Below are 15500 nucleotides of genomic sequence, written 5' to 3'. Positions count from 1 at the left end.
CATCCTTAGCCTATTTAGTCCTTAGATTCTTTATCTATAACCAAGGATCTCACAGGATTGTTGTGGGAAAAGTTCAAGTATAAAAATACTTGACAATAGTTATTGTCCTATCTATGCTTAAGCAACACTTATCCAACACACACACACACACACACACACACACACACTCTAACTCTACGTTAATAACCTATACAGTTTTCTCTTTTATCTTACACAATCCTTAGCATTTGATAATTACACTAAACCTTTTATATGTAATTTTTCTGACTAATCTGTCATCATGCTTTTCTTGTAAATACCAGTGTCTCAAGTCCCATTTCTTAAGATGTGACTTTGGGAAACTGCTCTTGCATTTTCTGAATTTTATAAAGAAAGTGAAACACAAATTAAAATGTTACTGCATATTTTATTTTTCATGAGTAGGCAGCCTACATTCACAGTTTATGTTAATGTAAAAAAGCTAGTACACTGAAAACCTATTTTTTTAATCTATTGCTTATTTAATCAGGGTTGTAAATATTACTTATATAGAGACACAGAGATGTGTAAAAATGAAACATTGTGGAAAAAAATACAATTTTTCAATTTCATATGAAACTCAAAGTGTAAGTTTTGTCCAATATGGAATGTACCTACATTTGTTTATATTAGGGCTCTAAAATCCATTTAAAAATTGTTTTTCTGTTTTTAAAAAAGAAATAGCTGACCCACCAGGCAAGTTCGCTATATATCTTGCTTGCTCAAAATGAGCATTTTCAGGTAAGGTCTGTTTTTTCTGGCCCAAGTCTACTATGATTCCTTAGAAGTCATACTGGCCCAATCGAAGAAAGGGTTTCCATGAAGAGTCTGATGGTGGCATCTGGATGAGGGGTGGTCCCGGTAATGGGAAGTGAGTAGAGAAGAAGGAGCTAAGAGCCCAAATCCTTATGAAGGATGACATTCAGTTGTTAAATTTTAAGGGGTATCCAATGGCTTTTTCCAGGCACTCAACTAAAGAGCCTGCAGAAAGAAAATCCCTCTCTACTTCTACAAATTTGATGTAGATGGATTTGGGGGAAACTCCGGGATCCACAATACAGTTCTGAGACAAAAACCCATTAGTACCAACCAAATCTTTGCTGAAGGTTTTGGTATTCACTTGGAAATGTAAAAATAAGCACTGCTGCAGAGTCCTGACCTCAAAAATCCAGAGGTAGCAATAGATAATTCGGGTGGGTTCTATTTCCACCTGTAATGAGGCTTGTGCTGAAAGAGTTCTCAGATCAACCCGGCCCTCTTTTCCTGGGTCCAGGGAAGGTTGCTCCACGTGTGGTGAGAGGGGCCTCTCAATACATTCTTCATAGCCAATGGCATAAAGGCCTAGGCTTTTAGGAATACCCCAGGCAATAAATATTGAACAACATTCCCACCAGTTGGTTTGGAATGGGCAATGGGTATCCAGTCAATTTCCATGTGCAGCTCCAAGCACCTAGCTTTGCTAAATCTCTAAAAATATGTAGTAAATATTTTTCCAGTTCATTTTCTGCACTCGGGTCATAATGATCCGTCCTTCAGACTTCTCAGAGTTGAAGTACTCCCGAAGTCGCCTGCCAAGGGGCACCTGGGAGCTGATCTCAGCATAATGGTAACGGATATCCTTTTTCCAACGGGTGTTATAACCAATTCCAAAAATGGCCAGTTTATTAGAAAGATGGAGCCTTGAAAAGTCTGTCCAGTTCTGAAAAAGTTCCCATTTCAACTGTACCGATTCCAAAATCTGTACAATATTCTGCATGATGTCTCTCCTCTGTGCTTCCTTAGAAGACTCTTGTTTTATTTTTAATGTTCTATTTGTGACAGGTATTTCATCCAATTCCTGATCTGTTGGATAGCCATGGAGATCCTGACTGTGGTTTCCCCAGTCCTCCTGTGAATAGTCCTCCATAGTGCTGCCATCTGACTCCAGCTCATGTAAGCTATGAAAGTGGTTCTTGCTCTCTATTCAGCACCGGTGAGGCCACAGCTGGAGCACAGTATTCAGTTCTGGATATCCAACCAGCTTGATGCGCTCCTGGCACTGGGACGGGGTCCGCTTGTGGCCCAGCTTGGCCAGGGCCCGGGACATGCGCTCGTACATGGCTGGCCCGGGGGCCTTGCTGCCGAACACCGTACCGGCTCCCTCCAGCTGCTGGTACAGCGCCTCCACCAGCCGCTCGTTGCCCCACACTGTGATCAGCCGCCGCGGCCCTGCCACCACGGCCACCAGGGGAGAAGGAGACCGGAAAGCCTATTTTTAACTTGAAAATTTACAAATTATAATAATCCTATTAGTAAGAGTAATAACAATGACACATATTGAAATTTTTACTATATGCCAGTCACCATTTTAAGTACTTTTAAATTAAGCTAATATAATCCTTACAACAATACTATGAGGTAGGTATTATTCTTTTTATCTTTATTATATAACTAAGTAAACTAAGTTAAGTAACTTGCTGGAGGTCACACAGCTAGTAAATGGTGTAGCCTGTGTTTGAACCCAATGAAAAAGATGTCGTGAGTCAGTTAGGCAAATGGTAAAATACTACTTATTCAGGTGGACGCTTCTTGAATCACTATTTAGTAAGCTAAAAATTTCTAAGAAATAGTAAATCTCAAGCAGATAACATTACTTAAAAATACTCAGCAAAGAAAAGGCTTGAAGTCTTCCCTTTCCTGGACAGAGTAGGATACTAAAGAGCAAAGGGAGGAACAATACTCAAAGGAAGGGAATTGGAGGATATAAAAGGGTAAACCTTCACATAAAGTGGAAGAACTCCAACTTTAGATAATAGTTAAATTTTTGAAACAGTCTATCCTGAAGAAATAGCCCAGCCTTTCTGACTATGATGTCTAAATGCACAGCTTCAAGGCAGTCAATTAAGATACTCTTATTTTTCACAGCAGTTCTCTTTGGGATTCTTTGACTTGGAAAACAAATGAAGCAAATGAAGTTAATGACTCTTTCAAGTCTTTCCATCAAAGGCTCCCAAATTATATCCATTGTATCAGTGAAAAATGCTCCAGTAGGAAAATAAGTTGCTCTGAGACACAGTGATAGAGGAAAGGAGGAAAAAGAAGCCCAGGTGATATGGTTTGGCTGTGTCCTCAGCCAAATCTCATCTTGAATTCCAGCTTCCACAATTCTCAGGTGTTACGGGAGGGACCCGGTGGGAGAGAATTGAATCATGGGGGCGGTTTCCCCCATACAGTTCTCGTGGTAGTGAGTAAGTCTCACGAGATCTGATGCTTTCTAAGAGGAAACTCCTTTCGCTTGGTTCGCATTCTCGCTGCCTGCTGCCGTATAAGAGGTGCCTTTCACCTACTGCCATGATTGTGAGGCCTCCCCAGACACGTAGAACTGTGAGTCCATTAAACCTCTCTGTCTTTATAAATTACTCAGGTATGTCTTTATTAGCAGCGTGAAAATGGACTAATACACTAGGCTAAGTGAGATTCTTATGGTGGCACAAAGTTACTGGCTCCCGTCACAGAAAATGAAGGGCCAGACATTTAATTTCCAACCCCCTGTCCCACACTTTGTTCCTCAGAGTCCAGATGTGATCAGAGCATGCACAGCAACAACCATATCACCCATATTAGGAAATCAGTGCTCTAGCCGTATTATTAGATTTGGGGAAAGAAATGAGAACGTGTCTGAACATTCATTAGATCTCTGGGCATATCTGACCTTTGTGTTATTGGTACAATTAGTAATCAAATCCTTGGCATTTTTCTGTCTTTACCCAGGAGGTTCACCTTATAATTTTCTCAAAGATCATTATTTAGGTCCCAAATCCCAGACTGAGCTGGCAACATGATTATAAAGAAAGAATAAACCTCAAGCAGATTAGATTACTTAAAAATTCACAGAAGAGGCTTGAAATTTTCTATTCACTAGAAAGAGCAGGGTCTGTACTACCTCCGTCAGCTTAACATTAACGAAGACATGTAAAATTTAGCCTTTGGCTTTCGCTAAAGTTGCAGCTCTTACCCTGAAATTTCTAGGCCATACTAGTATTCATCTCAGTCACTGGAAATCATAAAGACATGTTAGGAAGTTAGTCTGAATATCATCAAAATCTTATAAAAATGAACAGAATATCAAACAAATATGTTTATACAATGGAATATAAAATTAGAAAATAGATATCTTTTTCCAGATGTGCTGAACACCACGTTTCAGAAGTGGTCAAGAAAAACAGTGAGGAAAAGGGTTTGTAGAAATTATTTAAGATGAGGCAAACAGAGAAGCAGACATGTTCATATTTTGCTGTGGCTTAGAATGATGAAATGGGAGAGAGTGATATTTTTTCTTTTCTCACCTTACCTCGCAACATTAACTGAATTATGTGATTTTGAAACAAAACCTTTGATTAGCTACAGACCAGTTACATCTCCTCACTTTCTAAGCATGCTTAGAACTGCTTGTAAATGACAGATCTTTGTGATGGCAATGGGAAGCCAGTTAAAGCCCTTCCCCCCGCCCCCACCCCACCACTTGAGGTCCTCAAAGCCTGGTTGTTTGTTAAAGCTCCAGTGGCCATCAGATTTATGAAGGTCCTGCCAGCCCAGTTTACTAAGTTTCCTGAATTTGGAGAGAAGAATAAAGACAAAGTTTGAACAGCTCATAAGATACATTTTTAATCTAGTAAGCAAGGTTAATTGGATACGGGTATTTAAAATAACCAGAATATGAACATGAATTAGATTGGAAAACAGCAGTCATTTCACGGGTTCTATATGGTGAACATATCTGAGATGATTCTTTTTCAGTAGTCCTGGGACAACTAGATCTTTGACTTACTACTTTTGTCCTTTTGTCCTGATTTTTAGGGAATATTTGTTTATAGCCAAACTAAAAGAGCAGGCTGCAGTACAGCCACAAGACCCATTTCTGTGTAATATCGCCGAGTGGAAAACTTAAATTCCCCAGTCAGAAAATAAGCATCCATTGAGAGATGAATCTTGTAGAAAAGTAGTGATGAAAAACTCAATCCACACCCGGAGTTTGGCGAAGGTCACTTCTGGATGATGATGGGGGGAAATGAAGCTATGTATTTGCGAACCAAATTAATACATGAATCTGTAAAGCATTCAGGCTGACCTTGAGACAAATGCATCTCCTTCTTCCAACCAAATTATAGTTTTTAACTCCTCAGAAGGATGGTCTTTCTGAGTACTGACTCCGAGAAAGCCTGCTCCCTGGCGCATTGTTCCTGACAGGTATGAATGTTACCTTTTATCATCTCTTGCCCACTGATGACAAAAGGAAACTAATTACAAGTAATTTCCAGGCTCTCAGAGTTAAGGTCCCCTCAGTGGCCTGAGAATTGTTTGCAGGTTTGGAAAGATGCCAACTGTGTGTTGGTTCTGGGCAATGATCCTGCACTCATATAAATTCTAGAGGTAATGGTGAAGTAATAGAGTCACAACTGGTGGGAAGCATATTTTTCTGTCTTGAAGAATGAAGTCCCTGCAGATGTGTAGTGAATGCATCAGTGTTCATGGCCATTGTGAATTCTCCTAAAGCCTCCTTCTGAATTCAGTATCTCCCAAAGCATTTCAAATTTGTGGCATTTTCTATTATTCTTAAATGTGGTATATTCATGGCTTATTTACTTAAAGCCTCATTGTACATTTTGAAGAAATTTCTTGACGTAGTGTTTCAGTAATATCATTAGTTTCTCTGTATGAATAAATGCTCCCAGATGGCTTCATGTCAGCCACACACAAAATATCCCACTGTCCCTTTCTCTGAATGGCAAAAATAATTTTGTTTATTTTAATAGCATGTCTATTCTTATTGTTCCAGAGAAGTCTTCCAACTAAGTAATTAACTGGTATTGAGCAATAACTCATTTACTCTCATTTGCTTACTTTATAAGGCACACATTGTTGTATTGTAGCCAGCACTGGTCATGCCATTAGTCTTTTTTTTTCTTTATTTCTTCTAAAAAAAAAACAAAAAAACAACAGGATGCATGTGCAGAACGTGCAGGTTTGTTACATAGGTATACATGTGCCATGGTGGTTTGCTGCACCTACTGACCCATCCTCTAAGTTCCCTCCCCTCACCCCCAACTCCCCAACAGGCCCTGGTGTGTGATATTCCCCTCTCTGTGTCCATGTGTTCTCATTGTTCAACTCTCACTTATGAGTGAGAACATGCTGTGTTTGTTTTTTCTGTTCCTGTGTTAGTTTGCTGAGGATGATAGTTTCCAGCTTCATCCATGTCCCTGCAAAGGACATGATCTCATTCCTTTTTATGGCTGCATAGCATTCCGTGGTATATATGTACCACATTTTCTTTATCCAGTCTATCATTGGTGGGCATTTGAGTTGGCTCCATGTCTTTGCTATTGTAAATTGTGCTGCAGTAAACATACATGTGCATGTGTCTTTATAGTAAATGATTATATTCCTTTGAATATATACCAAGTAAGGGGATTGCTGGTCAAATGGTATTTCTGGTTCTAGATCCTTGAGGAATCGCCATACTGTCTTCCACAATGGTTAAACAAATTTACATTTCCACCAACCATGTAAAAGTGTTCCTATTTCTCCACAGCTTCACCAGCATCTATTATTTCCTGACTTTTTAATATTTGCCATTCTGACTGGCATGAGATGGTATCTCATTGTGGTTTCAATTTGCATTTCTGTGATGATCAGTGATGTTGAGTTTTTTTTTTTCTTATGTTTGTTGGCTGCATAAATGTCTTCCAGGCCTTTGAGTCCAGCATGTGTCCATAAATAATACCTGGTACTTAGTATATGTCCAGTTAAAATTTACTACATGAATTAATGAATGGATTAATATGTATACACAGTTTACCTTATTAGCCTTGTGTTGATATGCATGGTGGAAGGACGGTTAAAGAAAAAAACTGTTTGTTTTTTCCTATCCTATATTCTCACAATACTTTTCAGATACCAATTGCAAGTAGTGGGTTTCCAGGTCCCAAAATTTCTGTCTGATTTGACTGCATATGAGAGCTTCCCATGACCTTCTTCTTAGGCTTGATAATTTACTGAAGTGATCCACAAAACTCAAGGAAACACTTTACTTACATTTACCCATTTGTTATAAATGGTATTACAAAGACTATAGATGAACAGCTAGATAAAGAGGTACATAGGGTGAGGCTCAGAAGGGCTCCAAGCATAGGAACTTCTTTCCCCATGGAATTGGAATATATCACCTTTCTGGTACATGGATGTGTTCTCCAACCCACAAGTTCTCTGAAAGTCATAGATCTGAGATTTTTATGGAGGCTTCATCATGTAGGCATGATCGACTATTAACTCAACTTCCAGCCCTTCTCCTCTTTCCAGAGGATATGGGATGGGCCTGAAAGTTCTAAGTTTCTAATCAAAGTTTGGTATTTCTGGGGCCCAGGAACCATACAGGAACTCACCAAGAGTCACCTGTTTATGGCAAAAGATATTCTTATCACTCAGGAAATTCCAAGGGATTAGGAACTCTGTGTCAGCAACTGGGGTCAAATAGCAAATATTAGGGAAAAAAGATAAACCTAGCACCCCTAGGTTTTTAGAAGTTTCCTGTTGATTGTTTAGGAGTTCTGTGCCAGGGACCAAAAATAAAATATATTTCTTATTATAAATCACAATATCAAAAAAGATAGGTTCCCCAGGATACCTTTGGGAAATTTGTCAGCATGGAAGACCTAGAAATAGATCTTCTTCTAACTTTATTAGAGTGTAATGACCCTAGCTGACTTAATTGCTTGGCATGTAAATGAAGCCTTAGAAGCAAAATCTTGTATTTTAAGTGTGAGTTTAGAGCTGGAGTGTAACTTCTAAAATTGTGCACTGTACTAATGGGCATGGGCAAGAATTCTTACCACCACTTCCCGCAAGAGCAGTGATGCTTGCGTTATTCCTATAGGTAAGTAGACTATTAAAAAGTGCATATTTGTAGAACATTTTGTTATAACTGTAGGTAGTTTCTTTAGAGACAGGTAGTTTCTCTGGAAGTGTTGCATGTGAATAATCCTTTTTATGAATTACAAACAATTACTGGTTCTCGTGCTTGAACAGTTTTATCTGCTTCAGTTCAATTAAATTTGGTAAGATAAATACTTGGGAGGGTGAGGTGTGTGGTTTCACAGGTAAATCTGTGAATGTTGTTTCTTACTGAGGTTCATTATGTACAAACTGCTTTTTCGCTTCAACAGCATTCAACGTGCTTCCCTGAACCTTCATCAAACAGGTTAAACATTGCTCCTTGTATTAAGCCTTCTAACCTATTTTTAGAATTCTACTGCCTGATTGTATCTAAATAATGCATTTGACAGAAGGAAATAACCACATTGACTTCCTTAAAATCTATCACATATTTAGATACAGTCAACCAAAGAGCTCCATATTCAGGAGGCTATACTTAGATACCAGCTGTTTGTTTAGATTTCTAATTCATAGTTACTCGTTGAGTGCTTTTTGCAACAGGAGATGGAAGAGGATTTCGTTTGCTTATATGTTATCTGTGTATTAGGGTTTCTCCTACTCTGCAATGAGGAAGTTAAATGCTTTCAAAGATAGTGAGTTTTTTTTTCTTTAAACTAAATTCAGTCAATTTTGCCCTTTTATCTGCACATAAAATGAGCATTATTTCTCAGGTATTACCAAAGTCTAATGCTATATTTTAATATCATTGTAAAATGGGATCATATTTTGAAACATTTCTATGTATTTGCACATTCTACAACTAGGCTCTAGGGATTTCCTGCCTATTGGAGCACTGGGTTTCAGTGCTTCAGAGGAAGGGGAGACACATCCATTAGGAGAATTCTGCCATTTCTCAGCATCAAGGGTCAAAGTTTTATTTGCATCCACAGAGGAATAATAACATTCCTAAAATAATCACATTTTTGGGAGAGAGAGAATTTTTTATAAATTCCTTTAGCCTATGAAAGACCAAGCACCGAAAGGTCTTCATAGACATTTCTAGTGTTCACCAAAACCCTACTGAGCTCCTTGAAGCTAGTGAGGCCATGAATCTACTACTGACTAAGGAACCGTAAGAAGAAGTAACAGGTGTCTCTTCTGGACTGGCAGTGAAATTCTTCAATTCACTATTTCCTTTCAGTGGTGAGACTAGAGTGGTACATTAAAATGGCAGAACTGCAATAATGAAGCAGACTGCAGTGCTGAGTCATCTCATGGAAGACAGTTGCACTGCTGGGTCACCTGATGTACAACAAACTGTGTGTGTTCAAGAAATAAACTTCATGTGTTAATCCCTCAAGATTTGAGGGTTGCTCATTACCACTTTGTAACTCAATTCTATTTTGACTAAAACAAGCTCAGACCATTGTATTTCTTCCATGAGTTTGAAAAAATGCCTCTCCTATTGTGTGAAGGCTGGGACATGAGTTTTACTCATGGAAGGGAAGAAGGAAAGGCACTGAACCTACTCCTGAATGAAAAGGAGTATTGTTATAGAACAAAGAAAAGGGTCACAGGGAGATCAAGAAAGGCAGGTGCTATGATCTGAATGTTTGTGTTCCCACCAAATTTGTATGTTGAAACCTCTTCAGTGTAATAGTATTAAGAGGTGGGGCCTATGGGAGATGATTAGGTCATGAAGGCTCCATCTGCCCTTATAAGTAGGATTAGGGCCTTTACAAAAGAGTCTTGAGGGAGCATGTTTGCTCCTTCCTCCGTGTGAAGATGCAGCAAGAAGGTACCATTTTTGAAGCAGAGAATGAGCCCTCACCAGACACTGAATCTGCTGGTGCCTTAAGCTTACTGCGCAGCCTGCAGACTATGAGCAATAAATTCCTGTTGCTTGTAAATTACCAAGTTGAAGGCATTTTGTTATAGTAGCCCAAATGGGCTAAGACAATAGGTATGGGTGAGGGCTTTTGTATTACTGCCTCTCAGTGTTGGTGGTAGAGTGGAAGTAAAAGTATTTGGGTTCTTCCAAAGCCTTTTTGTCAATTTCATTTCTTAATTCTCATTGTCTGTGTTTAATTCTATCATTTAACAATTTAAATTTACTCCTACCCTGTTCTAGAATTTTTATTGTTGCTCTTATATAATCTGATTTTATTTCTCTTTTAGTCTTTATGGTCACAACACTCATTTTTTATTCATTTTAGAGTAAAAATCTAATGAAATAGAAGCATTGCCTTCCGAAACTGGCTTTATAAGATGATTTACTTGGATAAAGCACAGATAGTCAGTGTATGTTCAAACTCTGATTACTGAAAGGAGTCGCTTTACTTTCCATACAAGCTTTAGTGTCTGACCAAGAAACACGCCATATTCTTTCCTCGGAAAGCATTTTCAAAATGTTCTACTGTATCAGCAAATTCCATTGTATTCTTCATATTCTCAATATTTCATAGGCAAAATTTGCTCTTTCATTATTTTGAAGCTTTCCCAGAATGGCTTACAAGTGCTATTTTCTAAATTGCATTTGATTTGGCCTTTGCTACTTTGTTTATGCACTTCTGAGGGAACAGCAAAAGTTTGTGAAAAAATGAATTAAAAGATAAAAATAAAAAATATAAACCTTATTTTTCAACATAAGCTCCATCAAGTTCAAGACAGTTGCAAGCAATGATACCAACCATTTAGTGCATTCCTAAAGAACTGAGGGTCCTGGGGATTTAACCATGTCAGTGCAGTTTTTTGTTTTTCGTGTTTTTTTTTACATTATTAATGGGAAAAAAATGGGCAACCTTTAAAGTTGTCTTTGTTTGTTTGTTTTTAGAGACAGGATCTCGCTCTGTCACCCAGGCTGGAGTGCAGTATTGCGATCATGGCTCACTGCAGCTTTGACCTCATGGGCTCAAGCAATCCTCCCCCCTCAGCCTCCCAAGTAGCTGGGACCATAGGTGCATTCCACCATACCAGCTATTTTTACATTTCGTATTCATAAAGACAGGGTTTCACTATGTTGCCCAGGCTCATCTTGAACTCCAGGTCTTAAGCTATCCTCCCACCTTGGCCTCTCAAAGTGCTGGGATTACAGGCATGAGCCACTACATCTGTCCCTTTAAAGGTTTTTTAAGATTAAGAAACAAAAAGAAGTCAGAAGGAGTCAAATTAGGACTATAAGGTGCCTAATGATTTATTGAAACTCTCACAAAATTACCTTTGTTTGATGAGAGGAATGAGCACGAGCATTGTCACGGTGGAGAAGAACTCTCTAGTGAAACCTTCTGGGCATTTTTCTGCTAAAGGTTTGGATAGCTTTTCTCAAAACACTCTCATAATGAGCAGATGTTATCATTCTTTGGCCCTCCAAAAAGTCAACAAGCAAAATGTTTTGAGCATCACTAAAATCTGTCTCCATGACCTTTGCTCTTGACCATTCTGCTTTTGCTTTGATTGGCCCACTTGTACCTCTTGGTAGTCATTGCTTTGATTGTGCTTTGTCTTCAGAATCATATTAGTAAAGCCATGTTTCATCTCCTGTTACAATTCTTGGAAGAAATGTTCCAAGATCTTGATCCTACTTATTGAAATTTTCTATTGAAAGCTCTGCTCTTGCCTGCAGCTGATCTGGGCACAACAGTTTTGGCACCCATCAAGTGGAAAGTTTGATTAATGTTAATTTTCCAGTTAGAATTGTGTAAGCTGAACCAGTTGAGATGTTTATTATGTTGACTATTGTGCAGTTAATCATCAGTCATCTTCAATTAAGGTACTGTATTAGTCCGTTTTCACGTGGCTGATAAAGACATACCCAAGACTGGGCAATTTACAAAAGAAAGAGGTTTAATGGACTTACAGTTTCATGTGGCTGGGGAGACCTCATAATCATGGTGGAAGGCAAGGAGGAGGAAGTCATGTCTTACATGGATGGCAGCAGGCAAAGAGAGAGAGCTTGAGCAGGGAAACTCTCATTTTTAAAACCATCACATCTCGTGAGACTTATTCACTATCATGAGAACAGTACAGAAAAGATTGGCCCACCTGATTCAATTACCTCCCACTGGGTTTCTCTCATGACATGTGGAAATTGTGGGAGTTACAATTCAAGATGAGATTTGGGTGGGGACACAGCCAAACCACATCATTCTGCCCCTGGCCCCTCCCAAAACTCATGTCCTCATATTTCAAAAACAATCATGCCTTCCCAACAGTCCCCCAAAGTCTTAACTCATTTCAGCATTAATTCAAAAGTTCACATTCCAAAGTTTCGTCTGAGATGAGGCAAGTCCCTCTGCTTATGAGCCTGTAAAATCAAAAGCAAGTTAGTTACTTCCTAGATACAATGGAGGTACAGGCATTGGGTAAATACAGCTGTTCCAAATGGGAGAAATTGGCCAAAACAAAGGGGCTACAGGCTCCATGGAAGTTTGAAATCCAGCAAGGCAGTCAAATCTTAATGCTCCAAATTGATCTCCTTTGACTTCATGTCTCACTTACAGGTCACGCTCATGCAAGGGGTGGGTTCCTATGGTCTTGGGCAGCTCCGCCCCTGTGGGTGTGCAGGGTATAGCCTCCCTCCTGACTGCTTTCATGGCTGGTGTTAAGTGTCTGTGGCTTTTCCAGGCACACAGTGCAAGCTATCGGTGGATCTACCATTCTGGGGTCTGGAGGAGCTCTTCTCATAGCTCCACTAGGCAGTATCCCAGTAGGGACTCTGTGTAAGCGCTCCAACCCCACATTCCCCTTCCACACTGCCCTAGCAGAGGTTCTCCACAAGGGCCCTGCCCCTGCAGCAAACTTCTGCCTTGAGATCCAGGCATTTCCATACATCCTCTGAAATCTAGGTGGAGGTTCCAAAACCCCAGTTCCTGACTTCTGTGCATTCACAGGCTCAACACCATGTGGAAGCTGCCGAGGCTTTGGGCTTGCACCCTCTGAAGCCACAGCCTGAGTTCTATGTTGGCCCCTTTCAGCCACAGCTGGAGCAGCTGGGACTCAGGGCTCCAAGTCCCTAACCTGCACACAGCATGGGGACCCTGGGCCTGGCCCATGAAACCATTTTTCCTCCTAGGCCTCTGGGTTTCTGATGGGAGGTGCTGCTACAAATGCCTCTGACATACCTTGGAGATATTTTCCCCATTGTCTTAACGATTAACATTCGATTCCTCATTACTCATGCAAATTTCTGCACCCAGACTGAATTTCTCCTCGGAAAATGAGATTTTCTTTTTTATCGCGTTGTCAAGCTACAAATTTTCCAAACTTTTATGCTTTGTTTCTCTTTTAAAACCAAATGCCTTTAACAGCACCCAAGTCACCTCTTGAATGCTTTGCTGCTTAGACGTTTCTTCTGCTGGATACCCTAAATCATTTATCTCAAGTCCAAAGTTCCATGAATCTCTAGGGCAGGGGCAAAATGCCACCAGTCTCTTTGCTAAAACATAACAAGAGTTATGCTCCAGTTCCCAACAAGTTCCTCATCTCCACCTGAGAACACCTCAGCCTGGATTTCATTGTCCATATCATTATCAGCATTTTGGTCAAAGCCATTCAACAAGTCTCTAGGGAGTTCCAAACTTTCCCACATTTTCCTGTCTTCTTCTGAGCCCTCCAAACTGTTCCACCCTCTGCCTGTTACCCAGTTCCAAAGTCACTTCCACATTTTTGGATATCTTTCCAGCAGCACCCCACTCTACTGGTACCAATTCACTGTATTAATCTGTTTTCATGCTACTGATAAAGACATACCTGAGACTGGGCAATTTACAAAAGAAGGAGGCTTATTGGACTTACGTTTCCACATGACTAGGGAGGCCTCACAATCATGGCGGAAGGCAAGGAGGAGTAAGTCATATCTTACATGGATGGCAGCAGGCAAAAAGAGCTTTTGCAGGGAAACTCCCGTTTTGAAAACCATTACATCTCATGAGACTTATTCACTATCACGAGAACAGCACAGGAAATACCTGCCTGCAAGATTCAGTTGTGGGAATTACAATTCAAGATGAGAGATTTGTGTGAGGACACAGCCAAACCATATCAAGCATGCACAAGATTAATTTTTTTCCTCAAAAATTGTTGTGGATGGTTTGCTGCTGCAGGCTTCATCTCCCACATCACCTCGTCGTTTGTTAAAATGAATTATCCATTTATAAACTTATTTCTTTGGGGCATTATCCCCATAAACTTTTTGTAAAGCATCAATGATTTCACTATTCCTCTACCCAAGCTTCACCATACATTTGATGTTTGTTTTTGCTTCAATTTTATCAGAATTCATGCTTCTCTGGTACGGGATTTTTTTCACACTGATGTCTATTCTTAGTGCCTCCAACTAGATTCTGTTCTGACATGTTATAAGAAATTGGTATAAGCTATTTTGGTGCAAAAAATTTTTGAGATCTGTGCATAGTTTTTTTTATAGTAAGCATTTTTCATGAATATACTGAAGACACCTTGTATAAGCACATGCTTGCAGGTTGCTTGCTGTTGGTATCAAAACTAAGTTCTGATGAAGCTTGTCATTCTCATCTACATCTCACTGATGCCAAAGCTTTACTTCCTCCAATTGTAGGTTTAGTTGTTTAACCAGTTGTTATACATCTTCTTTACTTATCATTAACCAAGCTTGAAATAAATTCAGTGGTAATTGCTCTATTCTGAATGGTCACACAAACTCTTTGATCTCCTTTAATAATATGTTTTATTTTAGCTATAAATTACACATAGCTTTAATATTATCTTGTATAAATCAGTGCAGAGCAAGATTGTTATCAGTACATAAAGATGAAGTATAAAAACTTCAGATTTTCTTCTCCCTTGTTTCATTTTCAAAAGGTTATTTTATTTTTAACACTTAACAGACAAAAATAAACATCTGTAGCTATAAACTAAGACACGGTTGATGTGGATGTAGGTGACAAGATGTGGAAAATTCTTGAGTTCAAGTGATGAGGATACCTCTTCAGGGAGACAAGACTGAAATGGTTTTTGTAACCTAAATTTTTGAAATCTGATCAATTGAATTGTATCCAATCTGAATAAATAGAGGAAAGCTGGACCTAGAAAGGAGGAGTAAAAAATTCTGTCTGAAGAGGATGACACACTGGGCCTGAGTGGCATCCTTATGTTACAGTCAACAAGTAGATTCTGATGCACTGTGCCTGCCTACCCTACTAGACAGATGTATCGATTGCCAGAACTGTCTATCTCCTTTGTCTAAGTTTATGCTGACATGTAAATTTAAAATTACTATTTTGAATTCTTGGAGACCTCGATACACAGTAGATGGGAGATGCACTGGACCATGGAGATGAGTATTTGCATCATGGGTGGAGCGACCATATGTCCTGATTTGTCCTGGACAGTCATAGTTTGTAACTCTTGTTCCAGCTTAATTATTAATAGTTCCCCATTTTCAATCTTAACCGTGTCAGTTTGGACAATAAATTGTGTAGTCACTTTAGTTTATGAGAAACTCTTTAGCAATACATTTGTTTGAATGCAGTTTATACATCTGTCTCTTATAAGTTTGGTTAGATGTAGTTTGTCTCTGATACCTTAATTAGCAC

At 39.3% G+C, this 15500-nt stretch overlaps 1 pseudogene; it reads right to left on the bottom strand.

Moving 5' to 3' along the window:
* Positions 1-906: 906 nt before the first annotated feature.
* On the bottom strand, positions 907-2131 carry LOC103232917 (myb/SANT-like DNA-binding domain-containing protein 2; annotated as a pseudogene).
* Positions 2132-15500: the final 13369 nt, after the last annotated feature.

The sequence above is a fragment of the Chlorocebus sabaeus genome, chromosome X, assembly GCF_047675955.1.
Source record: "Chlorocebus sabaeus isolate Y175 chromosome X, mChlSab1.0.hap1, whole genome shotgun sequence".
NCBI classification, from domain to species: Eukaryota; Metazoa; Chordata; class Mammalia; order Primates; family Cercopithecidae; genus Chlorocebus; species Chlorocebus sabaeus.
Note: the sequence above shows the minus strand (reverse complement) of the source record. Positions and strands in the feature narration are given on the sequence as shown.